Source organism: Triticum aestivum, chromosome 2A, assembly GCF_018294505.1.
Source record: "Triticum aestivum cultivar Chinese Spring chromosome 2A, IWGSC CS RefSeq v2.1, whole genome shotgun sequence".
Taxonomy (NCBI): Eukaryota; Viridiplantae; Streptophyta; class Magnoliopsida; order Poales; family Poaceae; genus Triticum; species Triticum aestivum.
Window position 1 is genome coordinate 276,697,226 of NC_057797.1, and position 16,139 is coordinate 276,713,364.

The following is a 16,139-nucleotide window of genomic DNA, read 5'->3' on the forward strand; positions in this document are numbered from 1 at the left end:
TTTAGATTTTTTAATCTGACTTTGGTAAGATGGTCTTGGCGACGAAGGGCACTTTACAGTTGGCCAGTGCAAAACAGGTTCTTACTGAACTGAAAGCAGAGGTGGATAAGACAAACCTGGATGATCTCGATTAGGGAAATGTATATATTGTTCTATTATTGTTCTTACGAAGCTGAACTAGCTATATGATCTACTGTGTTGTTTTCAGGTAGCTATCATATTGTGATGTTAAAATGTACTTATGTGCCTGATATGAAATTGGCAAATAGTTGTTCGATATGAAATGTGAATTTGTGTAATACTGTAATTATTAACTGTAATTAGTAAACCTGCAAATGGGTCGTGGAACTTTGCAAAACGTTATAGCAGTAAAAGCACTTGTGATGGATAGCCCAATGCCACATAGTTTTCTTCATCAAATCGTGTGTAAAAGCAAATGGTTAACCAATGCAGAGTGTGTGTGATAGTTACACCTATCACACATGAGCCTATACATAAAACGGTGTGGGATGTACATACGAACAGAAACGTTTCCCTGGATTGACTGTGTGGGATGTACATACGAACGGAAACATTTTCCCTGGATTGACTGTGTGGGATGTACATAAGAATGGAAACATATTCCTTGTATTGATGGTGTGGTATGTACATAACAAACGGAAATGTTTGTTTGGGACTGACTACGTGGGATGTACATACGAACAGAAATGATTGGGTTTTGATGCCTCGCCTGATCGAAGACGATCTCATTTTGCCGTGCGTTTGTGCCTGGAGGGCCTATCCCTGACGGTTTCTGGGTCGTGTGGGAAGGACCCCCCTATCGCCCACACTCACTTGGCGACGGTTCCAAATGCTGTCGCGGAAAGGGGTTAAAAATCATTTGTATAGCACCTCACTGTACTAGTGAAGCAGCCGCGAGCGCCGGACAAAGCTGGCATCCGGGCTGCCGCAAGATGGGCTCCGGGTCGCCGGTGCTTTTGACCTAGCCTTCTGCCGGCGATGGTAGTTGCGTCCCATGGACGAGGATGACTAGGTGGACGGGCCGGAGGTAGGAGGTCACTCGAGGATTTTTGTCCAGACTGACATGTAGGTCCCACAAGTCATAACGCCTAACTTGCCGATCAAATAGAAGGCATTGACTTAAGGGGCGACATGGGTTGGAACGTGCCTATAACAACACTTTGTAGAGTAGTTGTTTCTTGGTAGGGCTGGTTGGTAAGTGGTAGTTTCTTAGTATTAGAGATTTCTTGTAAGGAACAATGTACTAGCGACAAAAGGCGGTTCTAGGTTGCGTTGTACTCCAACGAGTACTACTAGTGGTCGCGGGAGTGTATAGCTCATTGTGTTGGTTCGATCTCGGCCAAACGCACGGCGGCCTTGTTTTAAATGGTAACCTCGTTGCAAGCCAATGTTGTACACTGGTAGGTTGACTTTTGAAGTCGAACGGACGTGTCGCACCATAATTTGGGTGCACTGGATAGCCCGACCATGTTGTCGTGGGAAACCACGGCCACCTATGGGGCCATGAGCCCCTTGTGGTTCGGCAGGGGGATGAGCACATTGCACAAAGAGAGGAGAACGTCACGCAGCACGGCCGAGATCACATGGGGAGTTTTTACCCAGGTTCAGGCCACCATGAGGCGTAAAACCCTACTCCTGGTTTGCTAGACTGATAGTGGATTGTGGTGAAAACGCAGTGCTCTAGCCCGACAGGGTTGCCTCGGGGCGAGAGCAGCTACTAGCGTACGAGTGTACAAGGGTCTGAATCCTTTCTGTGGTTGCCATGGGCCTCCTTTTATAGATCAAGGGGTCACCACAGTGGAAAATCAGTCATTGTGTACTGATTAGATAACAAACAGTGCTATCATACCTAACTCTGCTGACAGGGCAAAGAGCATTAAATGCGTTGCTTAGTGTCAGATCATGGACTTCCCAACAAGCCTTGCCGGGCCACTACACGTCACTAGACGGGTGTCATTTGGAGGTGATTTCCGTAGGAAGTGGCTGCCATGTGGCAAGAAATAGCCACTTACTCACTTGGGGGCTTGACACCACACAGATCTGTAACTTGCATCGTTGGGCGGCGGTGCGGTGGAGCCTTGGCGGGGTAGCTCGCCTTCGTAGGTCTCGGCAGGCCTGCCTGGACCGTCTTGACGTTTGCTTCCGGGGCAACCTTGATCTTGCCAGCCTCGCCTTCCCGGCAAGAGAGGTCTTTCCTTAGTGGTGTCTTGTACTTTTAACTTAACTTGGTCTTCTTGATCTACACTCTGATTCTTCAAAGAGATGATCCCTTGTGCTTGGTCTGGTCTTGGATGTACTAATCTTGCCGGGCTGGTGGCTTCTTGTCCGTACACAAGTCAGGGGAAAACATACGCCCCTGTTTGTGTACCCTGACAGAAGCCCCCGGGCCTGAGCCATACATGCCGCTGGGCATGTTGGTTAGGCCCCAAACAATGCACAGACACGTGACGAGAAACTGCTGCATGTGCAGCTATTTGTCATGATAATTAGTCAATCCAATATCCAACTCGCATATTTACCGTGAGTCGTGGGGTAATGGGACTGTAGTTGTTAATGGGAAATGGTAACTTCTGAAGCGCCGCGCCCTCCCCACGTTCTTCCCTTAAGAAAGGAAAATGTGGAAGGGCACTGCTCATTCATTGCCCGCTCCGCTCCTCCACCATCTTCTTCCGCAAGACAAACAACCACTCTTCCTCCTCGCCCATACTCGCTGTCGGCCTCCCACCAAACGCCTTTTCCCCATCCTGTTCAAAGTCTTGAGGGAATGGGGAAGAAAGCCACCTCCAAGGGAAAGTGGATGACCGCCGCGAAAGAGGCGCTCGCCGAGGGGAGCAAGAGGGCAACGGAGCTGGATAGGAGGCGGAGGAGAGATCTCGTCTTCTTCCCATTGAACCTGGATGGCGAAGTGCTGCAAGCAAGGTACAGATACCTATGGGGGAGGGATGTCCCGAATGGGCATGGCGCACCCAAGGTTCTGCGGAGGGGAAAGAGGACCTTTCAGATTCATACTGATTCTTCTAAGCTATTTCATCTGTGCCCTCTACCCTCCCTTCTCGTATTTCTTCGAGGCAATGATGATGATCTATGGATTCAATCTTCTAACTCCGTTGGAGTTGCTCCCAATGTTGATTTGTGTAGGCATTATTTTGTCCCGCGGGTGGAGAACAAAAACCATCGCTCCGGGGACATATATTGGATGCCACGGGTGGCGTGGGGAAGCTGGGATTACCACCCAGGTCTATAGTATGGCAGGTGGGCGGAATGGAGAGCAAATTGGTGCTAGATCCTGCATGAGAAGGCCCAGATTTTTGCCAAGCACGGACAAAGTGCATTGAGCACGGTAATGATTGGAGGGAATTCGGCCTCTCCGACGACAGGCTCCTCCCAGCAATAATAAGATCAACCGCCTAAGGGCAGCCGAGCTAACTATCAAGCATGTGGGAGCAGACTTCCTCCTCCATCACATCTCACCACTACATAAGAGGGACAGGTTCTCCTGGGAGTATGGGGATACAACAGATAGGATGAGACTGCTCCCTGGCAGGCCCAACAACCTGTCAGTCAATGGCCATGCTTGGTTGTGTGATCAACTATTTGGCCATTACAGGTTGTTCAAGCTACCGGCAAACGTCATCCCAATGAACATCAACTCTGCCAGGGACCAGATCTTGAAATGGATGCTTGATTGCAACGATCATGGTGTTGCTAGTGATTGGAAGTTACCCACGCTCGATGAAGAGCTCGCATGGTTTTCCACACTGGTGGAAAGGGCTACCAGGGTGGAGCAGAATGTACAAGCGTACCTCCAAGGTGGAGGAGGCGTACATCAGGAAGCGGCTGGAGGAGCACAGGGTGCTTCGTGCTGCCATGATAGTGAAGGTCAGGAAGGCAGCAAAGGGAAAAGAGAAGGCTGCGAATGAAGGTACCTCCCACGGTGGAAGAGAGCGCAAGCCACGAAAGAGGTTGCCAGGGAGGATCCTGCCGGGGCAAAGCACGCCGGGGATGAGCCTTTTGGAATGGAATCTTTGTACACTACAGTGGCTGAGGCCCAGGAGGATGAGTGGGTGGAGCAGCCCAATGAGGATTGGCTCACGGCAGGCCCTCAAGCCCCCAAACCAGATTTAGAACAGCGCCCTCGCAGGCGGGCTCCCAATTGTGGAGCGGTGGTTCTCGATCCTACGCCTACTGCGAAGAAGGTGAAGAAGACTTCCTTCCAGAGTAACAAGCAGGATGTGGTGCGTCAGCAGTCCTTCCCCCTTGCCGAGGACAAGTCCTCTCCCACCAAGAAATTTGCGGATGCCGCAGTTTTCTCCAGCTCCCAGTCCGTCTCGAGCTCCTCGCGGAACTCGTCTTCGTCAGAATCCCCTGCAGCTGGGCGGAGTTCAAAGCTGCTGGGGAGTCCCGTTCTACCACCCTAGAAGAGAGGTCGGGCGCCCCCACCGCCCATTGAGTTTGAGCTGAACTCCGTGCTCATCGACGAGGATAAAGAGAAAATGATCCCTTTCTCTTGCAGTTGTTTCAGTACGCCTGCTTACTCTTGTTGACTGATCTTGCTTGCCGTTGTTGACAGGGAGGAGGAGGAGATGGAGACTCTCATCCATTGGTCCATACGGCTCAAGCAGGTGGAGACGCCGAGGACTATGGGGGCATGGGCCTGGTGGGGAGCAGCACAAACGACCAGCCACCAAGCCCCCATCTCAGCCCCCTGCGAGGAAGTACGGGATTGGCCCCTCTCATGGGGAGTGATGCAGGAGTTCTCCCAACCTCCTCAGCTGGAAGAGGAGGAGAGGAGATATAGGTTGAGCCCCTCCAGAAAGGACCAACTCCTCCTGCTGACTGAGTTAAGGAGCCCCCAACGACAACTTTGATAGGAGAGCTTGCCCAGGACGACGTCGTGGGTGATGCAGGATGGGACGGAAACCATGGCCCGGGAACTGACGTTGCCGGGGAAACAGAGGCCTCCACCCGGCAGACCCCTCCGGGTAATTCTTCCCCCTCCCACTCCCTTTTATTACCAACTTGCTTCATGCTTCAGGCATTCCTAATATCTCTGCTTCTTAACTTTCTGTTTGCTGTTCTTTGCTTGCAGCCCCTCAGGCCAAAGAACCTGAACTGCTGGAAGAAGTGGCCAGCATAGGGAGAGATGACGCAAACAAAGCCGCCAAGATCGCTACCACAAAGGAGCAGGGACATGCTGTCGGGGGTGCCCATGAGCCCTCGACAGAGACGGAGAAAATCCAGGGCAACGTGCTAGGGGCGGGGGCCCAGGTCGAGGGGAAAGTTCCCCTCCAAACCATGGATCCCCTCCCCTAATTTGTTACGTGGTGGGAGCCTCGCAGCTACCCTTGAGCCAGCTGGCGCTGGTGCTCCATAGCCTGGGCTTGGATCCCCCGGCTCGTCAGTGGCGATGAGTGCGGAGCTGGACAAGGAGCTTCAGTGCATTCTAGCGTCGCTGTACCAAGGATCCGATGAGGTCGATGATTCTGTTGTTGTCGTGATGGACTTGAATTTCATGGAGTCCATGGCGGCAGGCATTAAGGAGATGTAGGGTCGGCATAACCAGAAGTGGCAGGTTCTCAAGGAGGAGCGCAAGTCCGCCAACAAGGTGGACCGGCAGTTGAGGGACAAAGGTAACCAGTTGCATTACTGGCAAGGCAAGCAGTTCCAGGTCCTGATGAAGCAATAGGAGACCATCTCCATGGCGAGGGAGGATGTCATGGCCCGGGAGGCCGCGGGGCAGATGCCAAGGAGCAGGATATCTCTTCCCGGGAGTAGAAACATAAGCCACCCTCCGCACCAAGGACGATGACCTGGAAGCCCTCATGCAGCAACGCACCAAGGAGCTAGAGGACAAACACAAGGCCGCCCTAGATGCCCTCGCTGCTGATTCTGCCACCCAGCTGAAGAAGCTTGCTGATGACCTTGCCGCTGCACATCTTCTGCCAAGGTTAACCACGACCAACAGATGGCCAAGCTGAAGGAAGAGCTTGCCGGTAGCACCAAGGAGGTCTCGGCCCTCAAGGAGGAGGTGTAGAAAGTAGATATCCTTCTGAAGGATATACAATCGCAGCTCCCCTCCAAGAGCCAAGGCCTCGAGAATCCTAATGGCACCATAGAAGACCTGAAAGCCTGGATCGACACCTTGGAGAGCTTGGTAGAATCCAGCAGGGCCCGTGAGCAGCAACTGATGAAGGACCTGGACACCGCAAGGCACCTTCAGAATGATGCAAAGGACAAGTTGGAGAATCATTCTAGGCAGGTTGACCTTTGGATCAAGAGCTTGATCGATATTGTCGGGCATCTCTCTGCTCAGACTACAGCGATGGACATGCAAGGGCCAGTCTTTTAGGCGAGTAGACAGGAAGTCCCCAGCATCAAGCTAGGGGTCTTCTTCAACGAGCTGATCGACAAGCTGAAGGCGCATGAAGAGGGAAGGGCTGGTCGCTTCGCGACTGAGTCCCGGAAGCTTGCCCGAGACGCCCTCTTCATGGTCTTGAGCAACATCGCTTGCCGTCATCCAGACATTGATCTCACCGATGGCTTCAAGAAGCCGCCAGAAGGCGTAGATGTTCCTACCGCCAAGGAGAAGGCTTCCCCCCCTCGCTGCCAAGGTCCTTTCTGTCTCAATGGCTCCATGCGGTCGCCAGGCTCGGCGTTGCACTATTCTTGTCATCGTTCTATCCTGTAACAAAACATGATGCATGTCCTGTGTTTAGGCATCGTTTTATTTATGCTCACATGAAACTGATGTTTTCGCTTAATCTAAATTGCGTGTTTATCCCTCTAGAGCGCGCACGTCAATGTTAGTATGATTAGTCCCTATGTATGTTTTGGTTGCCTACCGATATCATATTTGTCGTGATTGTCGTAAGGGGTAGGCCCTTAACACTCATCTTGGCGTGGATGCGTCTCGGAAGGTTTTCCTTGGTAGTTCTCGATCCAGCCACTCATTCTGCGAGCAGGCTAGAAATAGAATTAGGGTGCAGACAGAGGAACTAGGAAGGTGCCATCAGACGAAGGATTTCCTCATAGAACACTCCAATGCTCTAGGGATAAACGAATGCAAAATATTAAACCGATAAGAGAGCAATGACAGCATGGACTCAACTTTCGTCCTTACTTCCTCCCATCTCCTTCAGTTGCAAGAGCTTTGCCGCGTTTGCATGCTTCGGGAAGTATGGATGTCGTGTGCGTAGTTATTAGGCTCCCGGCAGGGGACGATAAGAAAAATCATGTGTATCTTGCGGTGGCGGGATGCGGTGCAAGGTATGACCAGTTTCTCCCTCCTCCAATCCATACTTTTCAAGCAATCTGGTGGCGGCTGGCATAGAAGTCATGCTAATGTGGACGGCCTTGCCGGAGCACGCTTGTCGAGGCATCGATAAACGGATTCAGAACAATGCTCCACCCAGGATTTCCCTAAGTAGGGTAATTACTGAACCGAGTTTCGCGCAATACTCATCAACGCTGATGATGCTAAAATTCAGAGTGGCTCGATTGTCGATAAGTGAGACTGGTGGAAAGGGGGAAACCTTGTACCAATGCGCTTCGCCCCTTTCCCCTAGACTGGTTTGCATGGTGATAATGCCGCTCGAACTCCAGGGGTTGGTTTGCCGCTGCCGTTATTTATCCTTACGACCACAGGAGGTGTGGAGGCGGGAAGCGACTGAGATTGAACGGGGTGTGGGGGAAGCGACATCGCTTCCCCTCTCCGTTCCCATCGCCTCTCGCCTTTTCTCGGGCGTCACGAATGATGGATCAGTTGATGAAGAAAATGATGATGAAGATGACGTGCTACGTATGCTTCTCGGGTTCATGTAAGCCCTGCCCCCTACCTGGTGCGCCAAAGTTGTCGTGGGAAACCACAGCCACCTATGGGGCCGTGAGCCCCTTGTGATTCGGCAGGGGCAGAAGCATATTGCACAAAGAGCGGAGAGCGTCGCGCAGCACGACAGAGATCACACAGGCAATTTTTGCCTAGGTTCAGGCCGCCGCAAAGCATAAAACTCCGCTCCTGCTTTGGTGGATTGATGGTGCATTGTGGTGTAACTACAATGCTCTAGCCTGGTAGGGTTGCCTCATGGCGAGAGCAACTACACGTGTACGAGTGTACAAAGGTCCGAATCCTTTCTATGGTTGCCATGGACCTCCTTTTATAGATCAAGGGGTAACACAGTGGCTAATCAGTCATTGTGTACTGATTAGATAGCAAACAGTGCTATTATACCTAACTCTGCAGACAGGGCAGAGCACATTTACTACGCAACTTAGTGTCCCATCATGGCTTGACCGACAAGCCTTGTCGGGCTGCTCAGCCACCTTCTCTCCTATCTGCATGACACGTCGCTAGAAAGGTGTCATTTGGAGGTGATTTACATAGGAAGTGGCTGCCATGTGGAAAGAAACATCCACTTAGTCACTTGGGGGCTTGGCACCGCACCGATTGGTGACTTGCGTCGCGGTGAGGTGGTTCAGTGGAGCCTTTGTGGGGTAGCTCGCCTTTGTAGGTCCTGACAGGCCTGCCAGGACGTTCTTGACGTTTGCTTCCGAGGCAACCTTGATCTTGCTAGGCTCATCTACCCAGCAAGATAGGTCTTCCCTTTGTGGTATCTTGTACTTTAAGCTTAACTTGGTCTTCTTGATCTGCACTCTGATTCTTGAAAGAGATGATCCCTTATGCTTGGTCTGGTCTTGGATGTAGTAATCTTGCCGGGTCCGTGGCTTGTTGTTCGTGCACAAGTTAGGGGAAAACATACGCCCTGGTTTGTGTACCCCGACACTCGTGAACGGGTTTTCCTTCCCATCATCTCATGGCTCGCGTTCTAGAGTAGTAATCCTATATATCAATTCACACCATGCAAAGTTTTTCGCCTGCATGCTCGCCCTAGCGGCACCTCACTTGAAACATCCTCATTAGCTACAATATTTAAACTAGTGCCTCCCAAATAAGGCCAAGGAGTCGAAAAAGCCTGGCGCAACATTGGGAACTATGCAATATGGCTTTGTACGTAAAGTGCTACTCTACTACTCTGTAGCTTGAGGCGTTGCATGCATGGACTCCGCTTCATTATCAGCTGTATAAACAAAATTCCTCTTGACGTGATTTTTTTAAACGGAGGCAAAAGCTTTGCCTCATGTCATTCATAAAGAAGGAACTAACAAAGTTCGACGAGTTCCATTACACCTCCACAAATGGATGCGAAAAGCCTAGTCTCGCTGTTTCAAAGAACTCAAATGTTATGCCCCCATAGTAACTGTCGCTGATAAACAGGCTGCTAGTGTGTGCGTGATAGGAGCGGCTAAGTAGGCCAGCTACACACATGAATAGAGCATGGAGAGTACGCACTACGCATGTGTACTTTCCCTACATTGATAGTACAACGACGATTGTAGAGAACAATAGTACCCTCCACTTGCAATTGTAGCTCCTTGGCCTTGAGATTCAAGAGTTCAAAACTGGTGCACTATAGAAGTACAATACATAGCACTACTAGTTGAGAAAGTAGTACTACTACTGCTACAATACTATGTAGTAAATAATAGCCTCAACATCATTGGGCATGAGGCACTACCACTATGGGTTCCTGCATAACTTCTTTAGCAAAGGGACGAGGCCCTGTGGTTACGCTCTTATCTCCTCCTCACCAGTTCCCCTCTCCCTGAGGAGACCAAGGCAGTTCGTCGCTGCTCCCATGGATTTGCCAGGCAATTCTCCTCCTCATCGGGGCTAGGAGACGGTGGATGACGATCCTCTAGGAGAAATTGCATGCCGCTCTATTTTAAGATGGTGCTTAAACAGGCTTGGGAAAAGGCCATGCATGTTGGTCTTCCATGTGTCCTCGAGGAGAAGGTTATTCTATGGGAAAATCCATCGAACAGTCCACTGCTCCCTGGCCATGGTTGCACGTTGACTCCGCTAGAATTGCCGACGTTGAGAGGTAGTCGGATTTTGTCCGATGAGCAGGTCAGCCATGGAGTTTGATCATGTAGTGTATTTTCTAAATATAGTACTTAGTTATTCCATCCCATAATTTCTCCGCTACCCACCATCTTATATATAGGTCTGGGTTGGTGCCAACGAAGATTGGCTTGCATACATCCGGCCGGATACCACCATCATTTTTCACAACATCCACAGCTGTGCAGCCATTCCCGTAGACCCCTTCTCCACTGTTGGGATCAAGCTTCCAGACTAGCTGGCCTTGAATACGTATGATCATGCCTACATGAGATTGAAGAAGATAGCAATTGCGGACCCGCCGACAAAGTGACGTGACTACGACGATTACTATCTCATCGCAGTGTTCGACATAAGGATTTCCATCAATACAAAAGGCACGAACGGCAGAGGCTGGCACATGTTGGCCGTGGTAGATTTGTACCACTACATGTTCGAAGACGCTGTGTGCCATGTGGGCTGCATCTTCGCAGTGACAAGCCAGGGGAGTTGTTTCATCTAATTGTTGTCCTACGGTGCGGGAGATTACAAATGGAATGCATAAACCATGCATCATTTTCATCCCTAATGGTAATTTATTGTTTTGTAAGGACCAGTCATCCCCCGATCAAAATAAGATCGCCGATTCTGGGTGTGCATTTGCATCCGTGATTCGGTCTAACCTGGAATCTTAGCAGCCGTTACCCATCACAACAAAAAAAGACACATCCGTGACATTTTGGGTGGAACGAATTTTTTTCCTGACATGCTTATGACACTTCTATGATGATAATTGTGACAAAAACACGGACCATCATAGATGTGGTGGGATCCTACTTCTATGACAAAAAATCATGACAGAAAATGGGCTTTTGGTCCTAGGCGGGCCGGAGATACAGCTGCATAAAATTCTTTGGGTCGTCCAGGATGGAAAAAATCGTGGTAGAAGCAAGGGCGAGGAAAATATCGGGGATTTCCCGGTTACGATGGGTGGTCGGGGCCAAGCGATGCACAAACATTTGCGCGTTTCTCTCGTGTACGCGCGTCTCTGCGAGCCATTGGCTAACTGAACCCGAGCGATCACACGTTGCCGAACCCGAGCAATCGAGCCTTGGTTGTTAACTGAACCCGAGCGACGCATTCGCTGCTGACTGAACCCAAGCAATTCCTTCGCTGCTGCTGCTAACTGAATCGAGCGATCGATCATTGCTGCTACTTACACTGAAGCCACTCGAGGCCCCGTGCGAGTCATAGCTAGCAAGCCAGTGTTGGTTGCCTCTCGATGAACAATGATCGTTGCTACCGTGCGCGCGGTATGTAGAACGAGTCGAGACATGGTGAGTCGAGACGGTTGGTTGGCTGTGGATGAACAGTTCCTGTTGGGGATTGGATGAATAGGACCCTATGGTAGTAGGCCGTTGCCGCTGGATGAACAAGACCCCGAGGAGGCCGCCACATACCAGCCGGTTGGGGGTAGATGAATAGGACCCTGTGGAGGCTCTATGAATAGCAGTCGGTGGAGGCTGAATGAACAATAACCATGGATGAACATTAGCCCGTGGAGGCTGGTGGAGGTCGAGGTGGATGAATAGTAGCCTGTGGAGGCTGGAGCAAGGCAGTAGATGGTGGATGAACAGGACCCCGTTTCGACTGTAGGCGCTCCAACACAAGTCTATTCCTTTGTTTTGCAGTACGCCACACCCCTCTCGACCAACAGGACGGCGTTTCGACCATAGGCACTCCAACACAAGTATGTTTCCTCTGTTTTTGCGGTATGCTAGACCCTTCCCGGTGAACAGGACCCCATTTTGACCGTACGCAGTCAAACAGAGGGCCCGTTTCCTCCGTTCTGCGGTATGCCAGACCTTGTTTCGGCTATTCCGTCCAACCCGGTTGGCTCCCAATGAACACGACGTACTCCGTTGCCTCCTGATGAACATGACACATTTCGTTGCCTCCCAATGAACAAGACGCGGTTTCTCCGTTCCGACCTAGCCGGTAGGCTTCCGATGAATAGGACGTCATTGTTGTTGTCTATTGCCTCTCCATGTACACGAGCCCTGGTCATATCTATGCCTGAGTACGTGTTCGAGACCCCGCTCGTATGTACGCACATTGCCATATTTTTGGCATCTGGTTGTATGTACATGTACACGATTTTGATTGGATTCCCTGAACTGCTACCACTCCTTACTCCTCCATGGTTCATCATGGCAGATAGACTGATCGATCGGTATGCACATAGACAACAGTATGTACGCTTCCACCGGGTAGGTCCCAGCTGTTAGGGAGGATAAGGACGCACTTCCTTGTGTGCGAAGATATAGCTGGTGGGTCCCAGCTGTCAGGGGGAAGAATCATTTTTTTGCCCGTAATAAGGATGCACTTCCTTGCATGCGAAGATGTAGCTGGTGGGTCCTAGCTCTCATGGGAAGAAAACAATATTTTCAGGGTAAAAAGGATGCAGTTGCATGCATGCGTCCATGGGCATGGTGTGTCCCCACTATCAACCTCTCCACGTACAGTCATCTTCCGATGACTCTCATTTGTTGACCATGTTGACCACACCATGCAGAGCGCACCAACCTTGATGGACGAGGCGAGTCCCTAGGTGGAATGCCCGAGAGATGGGGAAGACGCGGGAGTGGAGTCGCAGAAGACGAGGAGTGGGAAACTTGATTGGTTTGGGTGCAGGGTGGGCCTACACTCGGCAGAGAATAACAGGAGGTGCGAAGGAGTGGAGGGATGGCCTGGGCATCGGTGGGGTAGCGTTTCGCTGTGAGGCGCACAAAATAGCACCGCTGGACGCCGAAGGCTGGAGCAGGCGGTCCCGACAGCGCTGGGGAAGAAGACGAGAGATTGAAGAAGAATGTCGGTCGTTGGATGTAAATCCAATGCCTTTCTTAGACTTTGACCTTTGTATTTTTTTGCGGAAGTGCTTAGGATTTGTCGTGGGAAACCATGGCCACCTATGGGGCCATTAGCCCCTTTGTAGTTCGGCAGGGGGGATGAGCACATTGCACAAAGAGTGGAGAATGTAGCACAGTACGACAAAGATCGCACGAACAATTTTACCCAGGTTCTGGTCACCATGAAGCGTAAAACCCTACTCTCGATGGTGGATTGTGGTGGAAACACAATGCTCTAGCCCAATAGTGTTGACTCGGGGCAAGGGTAGCTACGCACATATGAGTGTACAAGGGTCTGAATCCTGTCTATGGTTGTTGCGAGCCTCCTTTTATAGATCAAGGGGTCACCATAGTGGAAAATCAGTCATTGTGCACTGATTAGATAGCAAACAGTGCTATCATACCTAATTCTGCAGACAAGGCAGAGCACATTAAATGCGTAGTTTACTGTCACATCATGGCCTGCCCGGCAAGCCTTGCTGGGCTGTTCAGCCACCTTCTCTCCTGCATGCGTGACACGTCTCTAGACAAATGTCATTTGGAGGTGATTCCCATAGGAAGTGGCTGCCATGTTGCGAGAAACAACCACTTATTCACTTGGGGGCTTGACACCGCACTGACCGATGACTTGCGTCACTATGAGGTGGAGCGGTGAAGCCTTGGCGGGGTAGTTTGCCATGGTAGGTCCCGGCAGGCCTCCCGGGACGGTCCTAATTTTTTTTCAGGGTAACCTTGACCTCGCCAGGCTCACCTGCCCGACAAGGGAGGTTTTCCCTTAATTAGTGGTATCTTGCTCCTTTGTCTTGACTTGGTCTTGATTCGCACTCTGATTCTTCAAAGAGCTGATCTCTTCTGCTTGGTCTAGTCTTGGATGTTGCAACCTTGGGTCTGTTGCCTGTCCTTTCAAATCTTCTTTACTTCTTCATTAACCTGAGCCCAGGTCAGTTTCCGGTTATCCGCATGTTGCATAACGCCAATTGTAGTGGGGTCGCCCTTGTGATGGCCAGTGAATGACTTTAACGCATGGGTGACTAACTGCCAATTCACTCTTCCCACCACACTCTTATCCTTGGCCATGTATGCTGCATGCATTGAGTGGGGTAGGTAACAGAGGCGTGTGATGTGGGAGGGCGTTAGGGCGGGGGGCCCATCTTCATGGATTGGCGGAGGAGGGCGGTGGTTACCCGTCGAGGGATCAGCTCCCAGCCCCAGTCCGTCTATAAAAGAGGGGGTGGGGAAGGAGTGGGAGTGTTCATCCACACACCTCTCCTCCTCCGTTCCTCGCCTTCTCCTGGTTATGCCGAAGGGGAGAGACCCGGGCTCCAGCTTGGGGTTGATGACGTTGAATGTTCATGTTGATGCTCGGGGAGAAGAAGGGTGTGGTCATGCCTTTGCTAGGATAGGATCCCTCTCCCGTCTTCGCACAGGCCCTAGGGGGCGCACGGGCGGCACAGCAGTAGTACCGGAGGTAGCGACTCCGGTGCGCTCATCGCTAGGCCGCCCGGGGCTTCAGTTTTAGTGAGGGGCTACATGAGTGACACCACGCCGGAGCCCACAACGGGCACAAAGGGTGGTAGTCAACCGTGGCCTATCCCCGCTTTTCCTATGACATTCAAGGGAGACCGCGGGAGCGGTTCACCATCAACGATGGCAGATCCTTTCCTTCAGGGTACTGCCTGTCTTGCGGACGGGCGAGTTCCTTGTGCTAGTGCATGCTTCTTTAGGGGATGGCCATGCTCTATATGGAGCCATCAGGGGTGCCTGGTGCCCGCCCTGGCTGCCACGGTGGGGGCTTAAGCGACTGCGGCGAGGAAGGCGGCAGCAACCCATGACTCGTCAAGAGCGAGGACGACCGCTCCGATGAGGCATGATTGCCTACAGCACCATCGTCACCGGCTGGACCTCCGGCAGTGTCACCATCTGCACCCGCCTTCCGATTTCTTCCTCCTAGCCCGAGAATGGTGCCATCATGATCCTGGGGAGGCGATGAATCCCAGCCGGGCCTACCGTCCACCTACTTTGTCTCCTCTTGTAGCTTCAAACAGCAGAAGGACAGAGCAAAGGCATCACGGGGCATTTATCTTTTTCCAACCTAAAATGTGTAGGCTTTTGCCAAAATTTAGTTTAGATCATGTAATCTCTTTTATCCATGTTTGTGTTCTGTCATATCTGTACTTGTTGATCAACATATTTAATGAATAAGATAAACCTTGCCGGGCACTTGTTCATGTAACATGTCCATGCATAGGTGAAATGCCTCTATACATTCAAGTAAACAAGTCTTCCCTAGTAGGCTATCCTATTGGTACCCTCAGTTTGTTTCCACAGAGCAAGGCCTGCCGGGCACAAAACCTAAAGAGGGACCAACCCCCCGCCAAAGGCCACTACAACCATCTTGACTGAAGCAACGTTCGAGTTTAGGGATGGGAGCACCTAAGTTTCAAAAGTGGCGAGGTTTTCTCATGCACAAGTCTCTACTTACAGAACACCTATGGATAAGTGAGAGAAATTATGTTTTTGTCTTGCCGGGGATTGCAATGTAGGCTTGTCTTCTCTTGTCCACTGCAGGACCAAGTCCACGGCAGGAGCCTGCAGTTTAGTGCAGATGAAAATGATGCCACATGCGATCTTAACTACATGAACATGGTACATGGGGTATTATTATTTTTTAGGCTAGACGTGGGACCATTGAGTTGGTTCTAGGGAAAGTAATGGGAGAAAACTCAGATAACATCGAAAAAGAAAGTGGGAGAAAATTCAGATATAGGATTAATGAAAACAAAAAATAAAGGAAGTGGGAAGGTCTATACAATGGTTGGAAAAATGACAGGTTTAACGGAACCTTATGTTGTTTCTATTATATATATATACGTAATAAAATAAGATATAAATATATATGTACTATTATAGAAGGGAAAACATAGGTTCATTTTTCCATTCTTATAAAAAATAGAACTGAGTTGTGCGTCATCTTGAAAAAACAAACATAACTTGGGTTGCTGTTGCTATCGACAAGCTAGGCAGGGAGGCCCATAGGCCGCTTGATACCTGCTGGACCCAAAAAAAGTTGAAACATTTCGTGGGATGCGCATGTTAAACAACAAAATCTAAGCCATGGACCTGGTGGACCCGGGACTATAAGCCTCTCGACGAACAGACGTCTCCCGATTCCTCATGTTTTGCTGACCATGTTGGGAGCGATGGACGGTGGCACCATGGCGAGAGCACCAAGGCGGAGGATGACATTGAGACCTCGGACCAAACGAACTGGA